Genomic DNA, 21,782 nt, shown 5'->3' with positions numbered 1-21,782 from the left:
ATCCATAAAGAATAAACTGACCTAGATTCTCTCATTCTTAGATTCCCTCACAGTTCTGGCCAGACTTTCAGAGGGTTGCTAACCTTGGCTGAGTTAAAGGTTTATAATGAAACACTAAAAACCAAGTACGTTTGAGCTGGTTTGGATTTTATTATGAATGTTTTGGATGGCTGTAATGATAGACTCAATTCAGACATTCTGGGTACTTTTCATCCAAAAAATTGCTGCTTGGAAAAAAAATCCCATGTTTACAATAAATTAAAATCAATCATTATTTTGGGCCTGATTCTCCACTCCACCATTCCAGCACAGCATCTGGATTAAGACTAAGTTCCTGCAATTGCAGTGAGTGTACCTTGGTCTTACATCCTCTTATTCACAACTACAATGAAAAAAACATGTATGGAAACATCTACTTGCAACTTTAGAAGAATCAAAAGTGAAAGGTAACAGACATGAAGGTAATGAGTAAAGAAATAAAATACAAAGAGAAGAGTCAGACAAAAATAATGCCAGAAATTCAAAAGATATCAGAAGTACTGAAACAAGAGTCTACAGTGTAAAAGACCATATCTTCAAACTCATAAGATGACCCACCACCTTGGGGTATATATGAAGACAGGCCACTAAGGTAAGGCTCAATGCAATGGCTTCTCTGTTAACCGAGAGCTTCATATTAAAAAACTTTAAGCAATGACATACCTCAACTGCCAATCCACAGCTCTGGAAGAAGTTGAAAGAAACTTATCTGAGGTACTGGTAATACAAAGCAGCATTTTTAATGTGCTGTTAGACTAGAAAAGGCCGGGCTATGAGGGCTCAGAGTAACTAGACATAGAGAGTACGAAGGCAAATAAAAACTATCTTGAAGACACTGTGCCACAGGCTAAATAACAAAACAAGTATTTTCAACACCTTAAGGTTTTTTGTACTTTGCTTGATACGCTTCCAGGTTCTGTCAGCATTTAGTGTAGACTGATTTTTGCCCTTCAGTTAGAACAGTGATTTCAGGCAAGGATACAGTAAGACAGAGGGACAAAAAAAAAGAAAACAAAAAAGGATGGATGATGCTGATAAAACACTTTTACTTTGGAGTTCTTCTGATATCAGACCATCCATATGCTACCTTCAAAGCCTTTTCACGCTTACTATAATTGTTCTTTCTAAAGCAAATTTCTTTCTCCTAAAGAAAGATCCAGTACCAGGCTTCCATGTTCAACTCCCCCAAAAATGAAGTTGCAAGAAGTAGTTCCATAGCAGGAACAAAACATTCTATACTCTGCTAATACTGTGCATAGGCTAACAACAGACAGAACATTCAGAGATGCCTGTTTTCACTTACAAATGGAGACAGAGTAATTCTTAGTTAATTTTGTCTGCACTTTATTGAAATAGTTATGAAAGGAGGAAGAAAAAGCATGCGTCGAACTTTGCCCATATCCAAACAAAACAAACAGCAGCAGGGTTTTGTTTTCACTTAAGTTTCATTATACTTCATATATAGAGAATTAGTGCAACTTAAAACTGTTTTGTATTTAAACCCATGTGTATGACAAGAGTAGCCAACATGCTCATTTGTGAGTGGAAAAGGTTTATTCCTGCCATTATGTCCTAGTGTAATGTGTTTTCATATGTTCTGGGAATATTTTTCCTAAAAAAAAGTAGATCTTAACAAATTAGCAGACTTGAACCAAAAGCCCAGTCAAGAAATCTGAACTTTAGGGAGGTCACAAGTGGCTTTACAATTCTATAGCTTATGTTCCTTTACTACAATAACTGAATGTGGTTAACGGTGGCAAGAGAACACCAGTCACACAATGTCAGTCTGGAACAGAACAAGCAAAACAACCTTGGTAAGGCTTTTGCAACATTGAAAATCTAAGACATACCAAGCAGCAAGCTATGTTTTGTACAAGGTTACTTGTACCAAATAGTTCTTTCTATTCCTTCATGCTGCTTGCGCAGTTTCACTGCCGAGTCATGTCCTCTTAAGTTATGTTATGGCCCACTGCAGGCAATTGAGGTATACAACTTTAATGAGAATCAGCAAGGGAAAATAATTAAATTCAGCAAAATGCACCATTTGTAGGTATCTCAGATGAAAACAACTCCCAGTCAAAACATGACTAGCATGCTGCGTAAAGCATTTGTAAAAGCCTCCAAGTTATGTAGAAAGCATACACACAGGAAGAGGGATTAACTTTGCAAGCTTCAGCCCCTATGTGGGAATTCAAGGTGTCCAGTCATTTACAGGTGATATTCAGCACATCAAATAAGGAATATTAGAAACAATTAGCATTACATGAAGGAGCTAATTAACTGATGTTAAACTACAGACAATTTATGATAAAAAATTTGTGTTCCAACACTATGTTTTACTTCTTTACCTGCTTTAGTTGCATGCTCATTCCAATCTTACATCATCCAGAGGAAGAGGCTAAGAAGCAAGGTGAATGAAAGGGCAATTAGGTTTCCAGTTAGCAGAGGGAGTGACAGGATTTCTTACTGAAGTGGAAAAGACAGGAGAGCTCTCCTGAGTCAGCCTTTTGTACTATGTCTTATTAACAATTACTCAAGATCTTTTAAGAAGAAATCAGTCAAGAAGCCTCTGTAAAGCAACCATGACCTCAAGTAATCTGATTTAGCAAGGAATCAGAGGGCAGTTTACAACAGTTTAACTTGAAATTCCTCAGTGGTATTTCTGCCATAAATTCATTGTTGAGTCACCCAACAGATATTAGATGTCTGTTTCCTTAGTTTTTACGTCAATTTGCCAAGCAAGCACAATATTCCTCACTCTGGCCACCTTTCCACCAGAACTCTGATGGGGGAGAATGTAGCCAACAAATGTGATAGGCAACACATGGAATAGTAGTCATTACCCTCTGGTTGTAACAAAAGTTGTGAGCCTGTAACTTAAAGGCAAAAGGCTCCATGTTTAATCAATACTTCTATTGTACCTGCTTACTGCCTGATTGATTAGATTTTTAAAAAAAGCAACAGCAGCAATATGGGGAGGACCTTCCACAGGCAGAGTGATCATTAAATTTCCACCACACACGATTCAAAATAATACCTCCTTCCCCTAGCTAAAAGAAAAATCTTGGGAGCATAATTTAAAGCAGAATATTACACCACCCCTTCATCCCCAGACTCCAGAGGGTTTGGGAGACAAAAGATGCCTTCCTGTTGTGAAGCAACAGATCTGACAAAATGGATGCATATCAGAACAGAAATGAAAGGGCAAAGTGTTAAGACAGAAGAATCAATCAAAAAAGGAATTAAAAATTACTGGGACTTTCACAATGCTTTTCAGAAAAGGGAATAAACCTGTGAGGACTGAAAACCAAGAAAAATCAAAATTACAAAGGGTCTTATAGGACTACTGGAAGAACGCTGTTGAAAAAAAAATTACTTAAGCCCTGACACAAAGCAAAAAATTCACAACAAGAACAAAACCATCAGTTTCAAGATACTAATAATCCCTTAGGAGAAGGCAAACTCCAACTAAAGAAACGTGCAGGTGATGTTCTACAGATGACCACATATACCATTACAGTCTACAAACATTTGGAAAAAGCAATTTGGTCTCATTTGTTCCACTTCATTGAATTTCTAAACAGAGAAGCTTATCTTCTCCAGCCAAGACTAATGAAGAAAGAATATCTTCAGCCTAATAGGTCAAATGTAAACAGATTTAAATTTAAACCATTTCCAGTACATTAGAAATGACCCTACCCACATGATTGTTCACACTCACCTTCCTCATCTGGAAGCCCAGATCTGACTCCCAAGTTTCCTACTCCGAGTTTTGTTCCTACCCAAAGCAATTACTGTTTAACTGAGCATGTGCAATCAAATTACCTGGCAGATTTAATAACACTCACTGTGACTGAAAAATAAGTTGATAGTTTTGTGTTACTTGGAGAGCCTCAGACAGCGAGATTCTCCTTCTTGGGAACTGAATGATGACTCTGCTATTAACAGTGTTTTCAGCCCTACTTCTGCTGCTCCTTCACCATTTGATTCTTCTCTATAATTCTACAGTTTTACCAAGGGTTGGGTAAAAGCTGCTTCACTTGAAGATTCTCCAAATGTTTCTGTTTATATGTTGTTTCTTCCCTCAAATCTCCTTCACTCTCTTGTTTCCTTCTGTAACTATATAACAGTAGCACATTGTTAGGAGAGGAGCTAGAATTAAAGTTTTGTAAAAAAACCTAGAAACCCCTTACCTCAACACCCTAAAACTCCCAAACCAGACAAACCCACACACATACAGAAACCAAAAACCTCTAACCCCCTGCCCCCAAACCTACCCAGATAGTTACTACAATGAACAGTAAATAGAATCAAAAGGGCGTAAGTTCTCAGTGACAGGAACTGTGCCAAATCTCCTGAACGAATATCAATTAGCACTCAAAAAAAAAAAAAAAAAAAAAGGCAATAACTATGATAGGTATTTCACATGGAAATATATGGATCTGAACAACAGCAGACACAAGCTAGAGATTTTAGTAAGAACTTTTCTGTACCTTATAATTTTGTAGAGCCTGGTATAGAAGTACTTGGGTCACACTATTGCTACCAGGGGCTCAAAGCCTGCACATTTCATGGGCACTGAGCTCACTGAACAGCACAAGCAAAGAGGTGGCAAATGCCTTCTAAGAAGCAATGAAGGATATCAGATTTTTTCTTAATAGTCTCTGTAAGCTCAGTGTATTGCTGGATAAGGCTTTCTATTCTCCCTTCATTAACAAAATGTTATCACTACTGTCTCAGCAAAGCTGCTGACTTCAGCATGCTTAGCTACAAGAATGCAAGCTGTATGCAAATACCCTAATTACTTTCCTCTATCCATTAAATCTAACCTAAGCTGAATAAGGATTGATCAATTAGAATTTATTTCAGTGTTTTCAGAGGACTAATTAAGATTTTACATTGGAGCTATCCTTTCATGCCACAAATGCACAAGTGTAATAGATCTTTTCCACTCTAGTGGAAAAAGTTAAAAGCTTCCTAGGAACTACCTAGACCATCAACTGAATCTACAAAATCTCTTTTGAGTAGCATGACACTATCAGATGTCATATAGCTGCTATTTTTATGACTATGTCACTGAATATACCTTTTGCTATAGCTCAGAGTACTCTTAATCAATACTACACAAGTAGTATTGATTAGTAGGGGTAATCAATACTACACAAGTACTGGAAATAATGATGGAGAGTTAGGACAGTAGGATTTAACTTCTGCTACTCAGAAAACAACAGCAGAGCCAAATGTGCTCATCTGACAGCCAGAGAAACAACACAAATTGAAGTTAACTCAGCTTACTTAGCATGGCCAGAAAAGTGTGGGTCCATCTCACCTTCACTCTTCCATTAAGTGGTTGTAGGCAGCAACAAGATGTTCCCAAGACTGTACTGCAAGCAAAACAAGCCCTATTCTCTCAGACAGTCCTTACAGGTAAGTTCTCCAGCCCTTGACTGTCTTTGATGGTGCTTCACTTGACTGACTCCATTAGGCCAATGTCTTTCCCAGACTGGGGAGCTGAAACCAAACACAGTACAGCAGGTGTGGCTTCACAAGTGCCAAGTGAGCTGAGAGAACTATTTCCCTCAGTTTATTGTCCACACTTTGGCTAATGTAGGCCAAGATGCTGTTGGGTTTCTGTAGTGCAAGGGCACACCGCTACCTCATGTTCAACTTGGTGTCTACCAGGTCCCCTCTGGTGTTTTTCTGGAAAGCCTTGTTTTGTGCTGTTACATGGGGTTATTCCTTCTCAAGTGCAGGACTCAGCATTTGTCATTGCTAAATGTTGTGAGGTCCCGCTCAGGCCACTTTTCCAGTCAGTTGCGGTTCCTCCTGCCCTCAAACATACCAACCACTTCACTTAGTTTGGTATTGTCCACAAACTTGCTGAGAACACACTCAATAACACCATTTAGTTTATTAATTTGAATATTACACAATGTTGACCCCAGTGTCAATCCCCAAGGGCCACGACTGGTAACTGGCTGTTTGTATAACTTTTGTAGCTGATCACTTGCTGATTCTTATTGTAAGTGATAATCTTGCTTCTGAAATGCATTTTATGCTGTGAAAAATAATTTAAAAAAAAAAAGAGTTCATTGAAAACCTTCTTTATAAAAGAAGAATCTTTCAATCTGTGATATGGGTATGGGCATCTCTACAGCTTACGGCAGCACCAAAACAGATCATGTCTGAGCTTTAATGGGCAGGGCTGCACCTCCTGAGCACCACAGCGCATGGTGGCCTGGTTCTGCTGCAGCTGCATATCTGCAGCCTTGCTGAAAAACCACTGAATGACCAACTCGCACAACATGGCTCTGCTGAGACAGTTAGTGGTGCCTTTTTTCCTGCAAGTTGCTCTTTCTGCCCAGGATACCGGGTAGTTACAGCATACTATTTAGTCGATGGATTATATTTCTTCCTCACACTAGGATAAAATATTTCTCTTCAAAGATAGTTTCCTGAAAACTGGGATTTACCTTACTGAAGGAGAGATTGGATTTGGGTGCTCGTCTCCCACGTCTCATACAAATACCCTTAGTAACTGAACTTCTGGCCATATCAAAACCAGATGGTGCCTCTGCTTCCCCAGACACACGTATTCCTATTAAAAAGCTTTGATTCCAATAAGTCAGCACTTTCCAAAGAAAAAAAACCCCTCTTATCAGAAGCATTTTCAATGTCAATAGAGAGAATAGTGCCTCTGACATCCATCTCTGAAATATTAGGCTACTTAAGTGCTTTATCTTCCCTTATTACATTTCAAATGATTAAAGGGAGTGAAAAAAACCAAGAGCCTCGTTCAGAAACACACAGACATGTTGTCTCTGAATCAAGATGCTCGGCTTTATCTGTGGCCATGCCTTTGAGTTAAGCCCTAGGATCAAGTACCATAACTTTGCATTCAAATCTTGTATTGTTAATCCCATCCAGAAGGCAAGAGGCATTTCAGTGTCAACCATCTGCTCTGTCCCATCTCCAGTTCAAGTGTATTACTGACAAGTCTTACTGATTAATTTGATAGCCCGGGCAATTTTAAACAAATACAATGTGTGTGCACGTAGTTTTCATTTTAAATATACGTACATGTATACAAACAGTTTAAAAAAATCCTTGAAAAAGCGGGAAGAAGGGAAATTAAAATACACAATGTTTTTTAAAGTGCATGGAATCAAGCAGTGTGAAATTGCTTTATACACCAACCTTTGAATTCATTAGCTCTGTCAGTCTGTCTCATGGTATACATGGAGAGGGCAATGGAAATAGTATTTGCAAGCAGCTTAGCTCACTGCCTGCTATAAACAGGTGATCTGTTGCAATCACAGGACTTCCATGAAGGTACTAATTGACAGAGAAGTTTTCTTGCTCAGAATTTAGGAAAAAAAAATTGAAAGTGGAAATTAAAAAAGCTCCACACCTTTGCAGCATTATGAGAAGACCTGGGCCAAGCATAAACACTAGCCCAGACTTGCCAGAGAGCTCTTTAAGCACACTGGAGACCTTCAGACTTCGGAGCAGATGTACCTCGCGAAGCCTGAGAGAAGGCTGAGCAGTCCCTGCAGACCTCACCAGCAGTGCCCAGAATGCTGCAAAAGGAGTTAAGCATGAAAGGATCAGTTTTAGATCTAGCCCTACTTTCTCTTCTCACTGATGGCTCTCTTAAAGACAAACATTCCCACACGTGCCTAACACTACCTAAGGTTTGTATCCTTCACCACAAACCTATTTTATTTCGTCGTTTCCGCCACCCTACCTGCTGGCATCTGCCACATAAAATATACTGTCAATAAGCTCATTTACCATACATTTAGCTAACAGAAGTTAGCAAGGTCTTTGTACTGCTCAGAAAGAGATATGACCATATTTCTGCACTCACAGGAAAACACAGAATCTGTAATAAATCATAAAATATACTGTAAATAAGCTCATTTACCATACATTTAGCTAACAGAAGTCAGCAAGCTCTTTGTACTGCTCAGAAAGAGATATGACCATATTTCTGCACTCACAGGAAAACATAGAATCTGTAATAAATCTCCCAACTGCTTCCGTGTCCTTAACTGTCACTTTATGATCTGGGAGATTTAACTACCAGGCTTGTATAGTAAGTTATGCTAACAGCATAACTTGCTGCTACTGAAAAGAAGAACCTTTTTCCTCCCTCACATACCAGATTTCTAATTAAGAAGAGATTAATCCATCTCATGCTTTGCTTAAAATATGCATTTAACAGGCAACAGTCACAAGAACATTTTTAACTGACGTAATAAATACACCAGTCTCTTTCCCTCATCAGCTAGGATATTTACTGCAAGCAAACCACACTTGTTGTAACTCCTCATGACTTCCATGGCAATTCACAGTATCAAGTATCTTACTGGCCTGAGCCTTTTAAACAGCTTAACTAGTTTGCACATGTAACGGAGTTAGTGAGAGATGCTGTTTCCATGGAACAAACAAAGTTATTCCTCATCTGAAAACTACTCAGTGCTGTTAATTAATGTTTCCTTGCCCCTATTGGTCACCTCACATCCATCTCTATTCATTCACACAACGAGATAAGTAGATGCAGCAGTACGGAATGCCAAGGAAGGTAAGGTGCTGTCTCCAGCCATGAGAGGTGGGGAAAACACACTGTGAAGGTCTACGAATGGAAAGGGCACATCCAGCACCACTAGCAGCAAGATGTTGCAGTGACAAACAACGCATCACTTTTCTACAGGAGTGTATGCACTGGTGCAAATTCTAGCCACATAAAATACACTCTTATATGGCTATCTAAGATCAAATAGTCATGAAATAAAGAAGATGACTGAACTGCATTCAGAGGTGACTCCGCTCAAGGAATGCAACAGTGGAACTGCTATGCCCACACAATCACGAGATAGGGCAGGCTAGGAGTTAAGAGTGTTTTGGGTTTATTTTAGTTTGGGTTGTAGGGGGGTAATTTTTGAGAAACAATTGAGTGAAGTTGCAGAAGAGAAGTGGGATCTTGTAACAGACCTTGGGGAAGATTAGAGGGAAAGAACAACAGCTTAGGGAGAACAGAACTGTTTTGTCTGATGCTCTGCCAAGCTTGCCTTAAATAACAAAAGCGTCCTAAAAGAATTTGTTAATAAGGCAACAAGTTTCTCCTGGAGTGATGAAAGATAAGGCTATGTAAAGCATTGCTAATCTATTTGAGCACCAATTACTGCTACTCAAGTTAAAGCCATATATATATATCTTGGCTGTTGGAAGCCTGCTCATTTGTCAGGTTCTCCCTCTCCAGTGCCAGTGAGCCTGAAGAAGTCCTTGACGTGCTGTAAGTTCAGTTGTAAAATTTTCAAATCTTTTCAGAGGACCAACTCTTTCCAAAATCAAAGATGATTACCTGCAGCAATTTCAGCCTTCCAAACCAAAAACGTGTAGCTAACTAGAGAAATCAAGATATAACTTGTTAAGATCACATATTTTTTTTGAGAAAAGCGGCTATCTTGTTCTGATCTCACTAAAATAAAGTAAACAATTAAAAACATTCCTTTACTGAAAGTCTCCTTTGTCCTGTAAGCTATCCATACATACTGATTCAGGTATTTATGTTATTTTATAACACCTCTTCTTACTGCAGTAGATAAACACATGCTTTGGCCCAGAGAATTATCCTCTTATTTTAGCCAAGACACAATGAAGCGAGATGAGGAAGAGTGACTGTGAACATAACAACGAACCTATACGGTTATGAAATGGTGTAAGGTGCTTCAATAAACACATGGGAAGACTGGCAAAGAATTTGCAGAAGGATACTGCTTTACATGACATATTGTGATACTCTAGACTGAAAAGATGAACACAGACAGTTTGGGTATGCCATAGACAAGAAACGGACAATTTACATTACCTAGCAAGATTAGGATGATTCGACTTTATGGATCAAAAGAAAGGCAAAATCCTAGATTGAGCACAGCTATGCAGCTAAATCAGTGTCATTCAAAGCCACATCCTAAAGTTTCCATGAACTGTCAAGAAAATTGATTAAATACAACTTCGGAACAGTGCCTAAGTAAGGATTTTTACACACAATTTTTTTCCAATGATCTTCAACATATGTTTATAAAAATCAGACTCTTTTGCTCCTTTCCTGTAACACAGGTTTCTGATTACATTTGCCTTCCCTTCTCTAGAGCAGAACTTTTAATGCAAAAAAAGTAATGAAAAAAGAATTTTGCAGCTACAAAGTGTTACACACTTAAAGCAGCAACTCTCTCCTCTCCTATGAGCATCCCAGGACAGCTTATACTTATCCTGATCACCAGTGTACATATGTAGCTCAAATCAAGGCTGCGATGAACTTGGCAGCATTCATCTTCACAGACTTACCACTCCCTGAATTTTGTTGCTTTCTGACCTGAATTATAATACAAAAGAAGCAATCAGAAATGTCTAGTTGCATTTAAGGGTCACAAATATGTGAAAATGCACAAGCTTGTATGCTTAAGGTGGAAATGGAACTATTGACGTAATTTCTCAGAACTTGACTGAGGCTCATGTCCCATAAAATAATTTTTGAGAAATGGGGATTTTCTCTTCCTAGGACAAGTCTAATTTTAGGACTGGAGACCAGACAGATGTTTGTGTTCACTCCCCAATACACAGTTCCTTTCAAGTGCAAGGAAAGACAAAACCACCCAGTACTACCACATTTAAGTAAGTTTAGTAGAATGTAAGCCTTTGGTGTGTATAGCTTATGAAATAAATCTGCAAATTGAAAAAGCTTCATTTTGTCTCTTTTTTTTTGTTTTCTACAGCCTAAGATCAAAGATAATTATAGGATTTCAGCTCTAACATTTGTAAACTTTCAGTGCTGTTGCATGACCTTCAAGACTCCAATGAGTCTTCCAATGACTTTAGCAATAAAAAAAAGAAAATTGTGGTCAGCATTTTACAGGACCACTGTTGTCATAGGTCACTAGTGGCTCTTAAAACCTTCCAAAAAATTAGAGATGGTGGGAAAGCACTTAAAAATAACAAACTTGGCCCTCAAATGAAAACAACAGTTCTTGATTAAGACTAAAATGATAGAGATTTCAGTGTCTGTTACCTGCACACAGAATGCCAGGAAATTTTAAACTGAGCTAGGAGAGGAATACTGCAGGATGAAAAGATGCGTAAGCCAAAAAGCTCCTATCCTAAATTGACCCTCTATCACAAAAGAGAAAGTGGCAGAAATGTGTATACGTGAAGTCTGGCTGGAACTACTGTTGCATGCTGTTGCAGCAAGCAGACACTTGGGGATCTGCTGCTGTTACAAACGATATGATCAGTTTGCCCACAACATATCAAACATTAGAGGTCTCTAACATAACTAGAGGTTTTGCTCATGATAGCATTGCCAAATGACAACATGGATTTTGTTCAAATGCTTGCTTCACTTTCTCAACGTAGAACAACTGCCTGCCTAGCTAGTAAAAACCATACACTGATAAATATGTTTTTATATCCATACAGAAAACTAACAAGTTTTCAGTCATTAGTATTCAACTCCAGGGCCTTTAATCATGAACTCATTTCTCAAAAGAGTTACAGTGTGAACAGCAGAAAGGAAGTCCTATGGTTTCTCACAATATAATACTAACCAATACAAAACTGGAAAAGGTATTTCCACAGCAATACTCAAAGTATGATAAAAAGGAAGTTTCAAATCTAACAGCTCTTCAGGTTCATTGGTTTACGTTGAATATAATTTTACAAGACATGAAGTCTTATTTTAGGTATTGACTTTTTGTTTCAGTGTGGTCAACCTGTACAGGATCAGTTAAAAATACTCAAAGGCAATGGAAGGTAAAAATGTCTGGAGTTAGTGTTAGCTTAAGGAGAACAAAATACCACCCTGTACCTGTCCATGACTACATCAATGTTCAAGTGAAAGCAGATTAAGTTGTCCATTAAGACACACTCGGGAGAAAGACAGGTGCCTTCTTTAGTCAGCTAAACCATGTTAAAACCCTACTGGCATAAGAGCATAATATCAGGAAACTGTCTTTTAGGGGCAGAAGAGCAGAAGATCAGTAGGTTTATGCAGTCTTTTCAATCACAAACTACAAGCACTCTCCTGAAAACCACTATCAAAAGAAACTAAGGCCAGTTCAGCACTGCCACAGACAAGGTTCATTAGTCCACACCCAAACTGAAAGAACTAGGTAGGACAAAATTTTAACATCTCACCTTTGTCAGTCCTAACAGAGTTGGAACTAAAATCTTTACTGTAAAGCAGCGTAAAATAATTCAAGCCAGCAGTCTTTCCAATTCCACTGCTCCGACTAGTCAGGAAAATACAAAACTCAAAATGAAACAAAAAGCACAGCAACAAAGCCCCTCCCATGAAACTCAGCTGTAGTAGATGGTCCTTCAGAATTATTAGAATGTTTTTGCTTGTTTTAGAACAACCTATTCCTTTTCCCCAAACAACAATGCAGCTGATTGTCACATCTGTATTTCAGCAGGTAAGCTAACCTCTGCTGATGCACCGAACTTTGCTATCCTTGAAATGAAACAACACTGGCTGGAGCAGTAAAGGATCAAAAAATGAAAGTTAAAAGCAAAAACTTTGAGAACTTGAAAGCAAAAAGCAGGAAAGGAAGTGAGTGTTATTTGACAGTCACTTCACTGCTCTAAAACTGACTAGGTTTGGGTTTTTTGGACTAGCAGAAACACTTCCCTGGGCAGCCTGTTTCAATGTCTGACAAGCCTTTTGGTGAAGAAATTTTTCCTTATATCTAGTCTCAACCTCCCCTGGTGCAACTTGAGGCCATTACCTCTTGTCCAATCGCTTGTTATTTGGGAGCAGAGACTGACACCCATCTCACTACAATCTCCTTTCAGGTAGTTGTAGAATACAGTAAAGTCTCCCTTCAGACTTCTCCAGACCAAACAACCCTATTTCCATTAGCCACACCTCATAAGACTTGTGCTCCAGACCTTTCACCAGCTTCCTTGCTCTTCTTTGCACAGGCTCCAGCACCTCAGTGTCTTTCTTGTAGTGAGACGCCCAAACTGAACACAGTATTCAAGGTGCGACCTCGCCAGTGCTGACTACAGGAGGACGATCACTTCTGTAGTCCTGTAGGCCACAATATTTCTGATTCAAGCCAGGATGCTATTGGCCTTCTCGCCCACCTGTGCACACTGCTCATATTCAGCTGGATGTCGACCAAGATCCCCAAGTACTTTTCCACTAGGAAAAGTCCTTTCCAGCCTCCAAGTCCTTTTCCAGCCACTCTTCTTCAAGCCTGTAGCATTGCACGGGGTCGTTGTGATCCAAGCGCAGGACCCAGCACTTCACCTTAATTCTTTGGACAATATATCATATACCCAGTTTGTGCTGCTGTCCCTTTGGCAGTATGATGTATTCAAAGGCTGTCAAAAAATACAAGAAAAATAGGAAGATATAGTTTCTCGCAGGGAAGGAGTGAATAAGCAGACATTACAGTGTTTTGCTCTCCATATGCAGCACTTCTTGTCTCTACTTCAGATGGGAATTCAGAACATCCATAGTAATGGATCAGGACGAAGGGAAGGCCATCTTGTTCTCTCCCTCTGTCCACAGGGAAAATGTCAGAAATTCTGTCTGTAAACTCACTTGGCCACTCCTGAAGAGTCAGCAGGGCCAATGTTATAGACCAGTCATTCTACAGGCAAGGGTGGAAGTGATGACAGTACTCACCACGATTATGTATGATGGGGTATATCAGTTTTCCAACTTTCCCTCCAGAAATTCAAATTTCTTCATTACTGTGCCCATTACATTGATTCTGTTTAAGAAGCATCTCTGAACTTTGTGGATTTAACACTCATTAACCTAGCATCAAAACAAATATTTTCTATTTATCTGTTAGGGATATTGACAAAGGAAAAAAATACCACGTTTCCAGCTTACTTGGCAATGCAAGGCCATTTGCAATATTCAGTATGTTTGATAGCATTTAAGAGAAAAACAGTGTAACCTTTATTTGCTAAACCTATCAAGCAATATTTTCTTTCTGATAATTAAATATCCCTAATTTTTCTCACTCTAGAAGTAGTGAAGTCCATTTTCACCAAGAAATCACTAATGACTGCAGACTCCCATTAAGTTGTTATTACTCCCCATTAAGTAGTATTTTTCTTATGCTTTCAATACTGTACCTCTCTAGGAACAAGTCACCTCTTACCCTTTTAGTGAAAGCTATTCAATAAAATTTAGCTTGTGCCAGAAGGCAGACTGTTAACAGCTGTTAAATGTAGGCATTTCTGCAGACTGTTGGGCAGTTGGTTAAAGACGCAAGTTATCTCATCTAGAACGGGGAGTGTCTACATGCAAACATACAAGTGTTCATACAAGAAATTATAGAATAATTTTTTCATTATTTATATATGTGTGTGTATCTAGCTATCAATATATATATATTGACAGTAACATAGATTTATGTTTTGCTAATACAAGCACTGGGTCAACACCAGACGATGCTACTGACAGCAGAACAAGGTGTAATGAGATTCCAAACTGACAATGGCAGGAGTCCTGATATAGGAAGGTAGTTTCTACACGTGCTTCCTCCAACATGTGGAGCAATAATGAAGTTGCGATACCACCTCCTGGAGGTGACCCTAGAAGGTACCTTACCACATATTACATCTCTCCACGTGTAGCACTACTCAAGCCTGCCAGATAGTCCCTTTGAACAGAGCGTGGGATGAAGGAAAATATGCCAAGTCTGACATCACACGAAAAAAAAGTGAGGTCCAGCCACTCTTTTCAGAGTTGTGCTAACCCATAAGAACTAGATTTGACAGTTGAGGTATTTCACCTTTCAGGAGTGGATTTGCCTGAAAGAGGCATCATATCCTAGTTTGCATCAGCAGAACCTGCCTCTCAGAGAGGACTAATGTGTACTATTTATTCTACTTTGGCAAGTTCTTAAGTATTTTCTTATTGATGTATGCTGCTCCTTACAAGGGTCTAAAGCACTCTCAATCTGATAGGGGAATGCACATACACAAAGGCTCCACTATGATTTAATGATCCTAAAAAATGAACTGCAACACAGCCTGAACTCCACCCCAATTTTAAGCTACTCATATCATCAGCTCACAGTCAGAAATCTACCCTACCTGATTTTGCAGTTGTGTCCTTAAGTATCTTCTCCAGCCATCAGTAAAACAAGATTAAATGAAAATGCAGATGGAGAACCCATTTCCAGCAGATAAGCTCCTTGCTAGCTCTCTCCCACCCCTTGCTAAGCCAGCCTTCTATCTAGAGGAAAGACTTTTATGATTTTTTTCCTGCTTTATTATTAGGCTGGAAACAATAGCCTTTTTGTTCTATGGCAAGAATACAAGAGCTGAAGCTCTGTGCACAATTGTGTGATCATCGTGTGGCCTTGTGTCCCAACCTTTCTGAAACACAGCAGGCACAAAGCTATCCACATGACTAGTGAGTAGATAAAGGACAGTCCAAGGGAAACAATGAACAAAATTGTCACTTCCAACAATGTAGAAGGCCACTTCAATATTCCCACAACCTCTTATCATTTTTTTTTCTGCAATTTCCTCCATCAAAACACTGCTGTCAGTTTTGACTGCTTAAATGATTAATTGTTCTGACCATGAATATTCTTAGGAGAAATCAGTACACTGATCTAATGCTGGAACATTTATTTGTAATAATAATTTTATGTCTTTGAACATGAAGGAGGGTCTGAGACACTGAGCAGTTTATTCCCTAAGTAAGATGTGTAAAACCCAGATCCTGCCTTGCTCAGCATCTCTGAGTGAGGTCCAGCTGACGGGCGCCAAGTAGTCCCTGTGGAGGACACCCTTATAACAAAACTACTCTACAAGCCAGGGCAGAAGTATCATTTCAGAAATAAGGAGACATTTCCAGAAGTGGGTTTGGCTGGTTACGATATAACTAGAGCCTTCTGGATGTGCAGCACTGGAAGTCACTGTGCAGATTTTCAGCTGGCTTACAGCTGTCTCTGTTTTCTGTAGCATCAAAGGATTTCAGTTAGCTCCTTCACTCAACTGTACCAGCAGACGTAATAATAATATGTTGTGCTTGCATTTTGTGTTTTCAGTGGGTCAGAGCAAGTAGGAAATTCTTGTGGTGTTCATTCATAAGAGCAAATGGTCCCACTCTGAAAAAAAATAAAGGGAGAACTCGATGATGCCCTCCTTAGACAACTTTTCACTACCTCCAGTATGCTGCAATTAATTGACCAATTGTAGCAGCAGGGCTGCAGAGCGCTGCTAGAAGCTCTACTCATTCAATTTGCAAAAGTAAAAAACACATCAAGCTCACTTCACCACAATTATAAGCCTCTCCTGGAAAGTGCATCTGTTACTTCCAAATGAAGAGATGGTCTTCATCACTATATAGCATGACCTGTTTTGCACATCATGACCAATCATGCTAAACACTACATATTTCAGTCAACAAAGCCATATACCTTAAAAACGGCCAGTGAGAATTCTGAATATACTATGAAGTCAAGAGGCTCGCTTCAACTTACAGTGTTTTAACTTGAAAGTTCAGGTGCTTGTGTTCCAAAGTAGTCTCTGACTCGCATACTGGAAAGAAGATTCATCTTAAATTCATCACAGATCTAAGATAGATAACATTCAACCTTACTTTGACCGTCCTCCTTTGAACTCTGTATTCATTGTATTCGGGGGTGGGTGTGTAGGTGAGGGAGGGTGTCTCTTGTCCCCTTTAAAAGAATAAATTAAAAAGGAAGAGGAGGAACAGGCCAGTATTTTCTTAACATCTCACTTCCTTCCCATTGCTGTACTCCTGCCCTGCAAGATACTGGTGGAAAATTTACCTCTTGTATAATGTTGATGTTCAGCTATTAAATTGTATGCCATATAAAATGTGCTACTGATCTGGTACAGAAAACATGTATTGAAGTGTATTTAAAGAAGTCCTAACACACATTTGTTCTTAAAACAAAATGCTGCCTCCAATCACTGAGGTAAAAAGAAACAGTCTATATTTGGGATGAGCCCTTGGATTGTCTTCAGATCATGACAAAATTATAGAAGGCGTCTCGCTATGCACTTACTCAACTAAATATAGACTTAACCTGCCTGACAAAACTAACTGAAACAGTGGCAGGAAAAAAAATCCAAATATTGTTAAAGAAAAAAATTTTATATAAAATGCATTTCAAGTTATTTTATTTTACTGCATAACAACGTATTTTAGTGTGTTTATAATAATAGATATTATGGTTATATAACAGGATGATAATTTGAGAAACTGTAAAATACCTTTATTTTCAAATGTAACACCCAGTTATTTTCTAGACAGCATACAGATAAAGAAATCAGAGCACTATGGCAGACATTAGCTATCACACCTTAGACATTTGCTGCAGGATGCATGTGAAAAAAATAAATGAAAGCATGTTAATACTGCAGGCAAAATTATCAGTCCAAAGAGAACGTCAGGTGAACAAAGTGTCCAAAACCAACACAGCTCCAAATATAGTCTAAAATTATATTAGCATAAAATTAGAAGTTAAAATTATTTTACAGTATTTTGACAGAGATTAAAGAAAGTTTTGACCTACCAAAGTCATGGAAGCTAAAAGCAGATATAAGACACAGAAAAGCCCCTAGGACTGAACATGCCCCAGATTTTTAGACTGCATTGTGCACATGGAGTTGCTACAAGGAAAATGACAACCACAAGACAGGATCTTCACAGAAGCTGGACTAATCATTAAGAGAACTATATACTATGGAGGTTTAACTGTGGATTTTTGCCTCCCTGTCTCGGCTGTATCTTTCCCTTATGAATTAAAACCTTTTTTGGGGAATACTCTCACTTGTATTCCACAGCATCACAGTAGGGACAGCAGTATGTTTGCAGCTTTCTGATCCTGTGACAGTAAGTACCAAGAAAGAAAGTAAGAAATGAGCGAGTGAAAGCATTACGTAAGACAACTGAAAATTAACCTGGTTAGTTGTTCCTTACACAGTGCATTCCTTCCAGTGACACAGGACATGATTTATTAACTAGAGCAATTGTCATTGGGATCTTATTTATCTCACCAGAAAATGAACTCAAAACACTACAACATCCTTATTCACAAATGCTATTAAAATGTCTCTTTTCCTTAGAGTGATGACCTCTCAACTCAATCCTTGGCACAAAGAGGAACTGGAGAGCAAATAGCACCTTTGCAAACATTAGATATGGTTGATGATCTAGGAAATGTCTACACAGCTTCCTCTGTCAGCCCACTCTGAATTAATATTGCAAATCAAATTTACAGAGACTTCAGTTTTATGAAGTTCAGTTATAAGTAAGTATACTTGAATGCTATATGCAATATAAAAGCAATTATAAATTCAAAGGGTTTATGACCAAATGTATATTGGTTCTTGGTCTCTCGACTGTTTGTTGTCATAAAACTCATGACCGTCACCAAATGAAAGGCGTTTTATTGCTAAATCATCCTACTACAATTCCAGAGTGCAAAAATACACTGTAAACTCTAGTTTAATTTTAAATTATTCCAATATTTATGTTTCTACAGTTTGCATAAGCAATTTTTTACCAATAGGCCTCAAAACTCAGCAGCTCCCTCTTACGTTCAGATAACATTTTCTTGGTTCAGTTTGCATGGGCACCATCTCACTCTAGAATGGTTGCACTAACTCCACAGTAAAGTTAATAAAATCCTTTTTCCTTAAAAGACAGTAGATGTTTAAGAAAGATTGGACCTCATGGCGTGGTATGCTACACACTGCTAAGACATGTTGTTCATAAATTCTATATAAATAGGTCTAGTGAATCTTCGCTTAACTTGTGGCAGAACAGCCTGCTTTATTTTGTCCAATTCTCTCAAGTTATCATTACCTACACATAGGAGCGTTGTGAAAACAGATGAAAGGGAAGGGATCATAAGGACAGAAGCTGCAGAGAGGAAAAAAAAAAAGTATTATATTTGCTGACCAGACCATTTTTCCTATTCACAAAGAGAAAGCAGAGAATGGATGTTTTGGGGATAAAGTCCTAGTGAGACTGGCACAACTAAATCTACAGAGAAATAAGCATGCTAGCCACAACAATTTATATATTAAAACAGTTGAAGGCAAAAGGGTGACTTCATTACCTAAGAAAAATAAGCTTACTGTCATTTGCTCCTTGGCAGTAAAACTAGCGTTATCAGTACCTTGCTCACGTGGCCACTAGTGACAGTCAAGAAATTTAATAAAAAGACACTCTTTTTCCTCACCCTGTCACTTCCTACTAAATTTCAACTCTACCATACAAGTGTAGCCTGATCCCTACCCCCCAAACTATGTAGGTAGGCACAACCTAGTGGAAACCATTGCTGACAAAGCTAAGGCGCAGCACATCATGGGAAGATCTGCAGGTGAAGTGTTCAAAAGCAAAACAGGGAAGAAAATACAACTAAGTACATGTGCCAAAGAGGCATTGCAAGCCAGTGCAAAATTAAGCAAAATTTTCACATTGCTTTTCTACAGATCATAGAACAGTTTGCATTGGAAAGGACCTATGAAGGTCCTCTAATCCAGCCCCTCTGCAGTGACCAGGGACATCTTCAACCAGATCAGGTTGCTCAGAGCTCCATCCAACCTGACCCTGAATGTTTCTGGGGGTGGGTCATCTATGGGCTAGGGCTGCCCATGTTTTACCACCCTTGTTGTAAAAAGTCTTCCTTATATCTAGTCTAAATCTACCCTCTTTTAGTTTTTAAAACCATTACCTCTTTTCTTATCGCTACAGGCCCCACTAAAAAGCCTGTCCCCATCAGAGAGATGTAGATGTACATGTAGGTGTAGAGATATATGCAACAGGAAACAGCAGAAGGTCACAAAAACTAAGCCTGAGCCTAAGGATGCCAAGTGGCAGTTATTAACCACACAGACGCCAGACATCCTCATTTTAAGTCAGTATTTTAATGAAGTCCAAACACACCATATAACTGTAAGCTGACAATGGAAGCTGCAATCTCCTTTGTACAAGGATTATTAAGCCAGTGCTGCCTACTAAAGAAAAAAAAATTCTAAGTTTGATGACTTTCTGTATCTTACTGTACTGTCAAATGTCAACTAGTCAAGAAAGCTAAGAAGGCTTCCTGATTTCACTAAAACTTCATGTTCTACATATACATGCAAGGGTGATGTAAAGTTTTACTGAAAAACAGAAGCTGAAGGCTAAGAGAAGGAACAGATTAAATAACTGAGGTATACTAAACACACAATTTTTCATTTCAGGGTCTTCTCTCCATCTGATCACCCCTGGGTTACAAACAGTAGTAATTTTATTAGGCTATAGCTGCTAAAGATGCACTGCAAAATATTTGTAGCGTTTGTGATGACAGTCTGTGCTGATACCAATTATGCTCAAAATAGCATATAGTAATTCTGACAATTCATGACATACATTTAATTGTACTATCAAGTTGCAAGGGTTTCTCCCAGGCTCATCACCCTGAAATTTAGTGGTCTGACTGTTCTGCATTGGATCCCTCACAGCACACCAGCTGTAGCACTTACCACTGCAGCCTAATAGACAAAGCAATAGAAAAGAATTGGCAGGCAAAAACAAAAATACAATTTTATGGGCTAGCATATACCCACAAAACCAGTGGTGGAACACAAGCCCAATCAATATAGGACCATAGGGACCCTTGTTTATGTAACGTGAAGCCAGAACACATTAAACTCTCAAGTTCTTTCCAGTGTTAGAGGTTTGCAGCATGCATTGTACAGACCTTGGAATGGTATCTGATTTACTTTGCCAGCAAAAACATTACAGATGGAACTGTCAAGTCTTCTTGTTTAGTGGCGCCTACTTTTCTAACACGTGACTTTTTTAAATAACAACCATCACTCATCAGATAAACTCAATGTCTTTTCCAGCACCTGCAAAAAATGTTTTAAGGACAAAGAATAGACTTCAAGAACTGACAATCTAAAAACCTCCCTTCAAAAAGCCATTCTAGACTGCTTTAAACCTCATGCATTTCACTGTTATAATTGTGGCTTATTGTTGGTGTGTGGAACTGTATCAGCCAATTATTTGTAACACATTTCACTATTTCTTTATTTTTCCACAGTAAGCAAACAGTGGACACATGCTAGATAAGATCATCCTAGAGATAAATTGGGTGTCTACATGGTCTAAAATTGGCTGTGTCAAGCTTAAGACTCCTGTTTTACACCTTTCCTTCATAATCTATTTCTTCATACTACTCAGGATTCAGAGAAGACTTAAGGGTATTCTCAGTCACGTCAATGGCAACAGAAGAAAACCAGCACAAGGTGTATTCAAAAGGCAGCCTTGGAAGTGGGACAGGGAAATTTTACTGGAACCAAATCCTAAAACCAGACGTTGAAAATGAGTTCAAAGCTAGAACTCAGAGTCTGGCTTCTGCTGCTTTCCACGCTTGTCCTTGGAAGTGAGGACTAAAATAATTGTTACTAATGTGTATGACATAAAGGAGTCTTTTTGTTTAAATACAATGTTATCACAAAAAAAAAAAAACCAAATCAAACTAGTTTCATAAGAAATAACACTTTATTATTTCATAACAACACATAAAAGAATGCTTCAGCTGTACAAGCAGTGAAAGAGTTAATGAATACAGGATGATAAAGTTTTTTTGAGGCCTCTCAAAACTGTATGGGAAGTTTGCAGAAAATCACTGCTACCAAATAAAATCATCTAACAATTAATTTTAGACCATAAA

At 38.6% G+C, this 21,782-nt stretch overlaps 1 protein-coding gene across 2 annotated transcripts in view; it reads right to left on the bottom strand.

Annotated features, from left to right (window-relative positions):
• FBXL7 (F-box and leucine rich repeat protein 7) overlaps nt 1–21,782 on the bottom strand; it is a 177,283-nt gene that overhangs the window by 52,099 nt on the left and 103,402 nt on the right. Inside the window, exon 1 of one of the 2 annotated variants that reach the window (XM_054060466.1) lies at nt 2,388–2,437. The exons of the other annotated variant lie outside the window; for it this stretch is intronic. The gene's annotated coding sequence lies outside the window, so the exon portion shown is untranslated. Of the gene's footprint in view, nt 1–2,387; nt 2,438–21,782 lie in introns of those variants that run through there. 2 annotated transcript variants of the gene reach the window in all.

Source organism: Cuculus canorus, chromosome 2, assembly GCF_017976375.1.
Source record: "Cuculus canorus isolate bCucCan1 chromosome 2, bCucCan1.pri, whole genome shotgun sequence".
Classification (NCBI taxonomy): domain Eukaryota; kingdom Metazoa; phylum Chordata; class Aves; order Cuculiformes; family Cuculidae; genus Cuculus; species Cuculus canorus.
The sequence above is the reverse complement of the archived record's forward strand: the minus strand, read 5'-3'. Positions and strand labels throughout refer to the sequence as shown.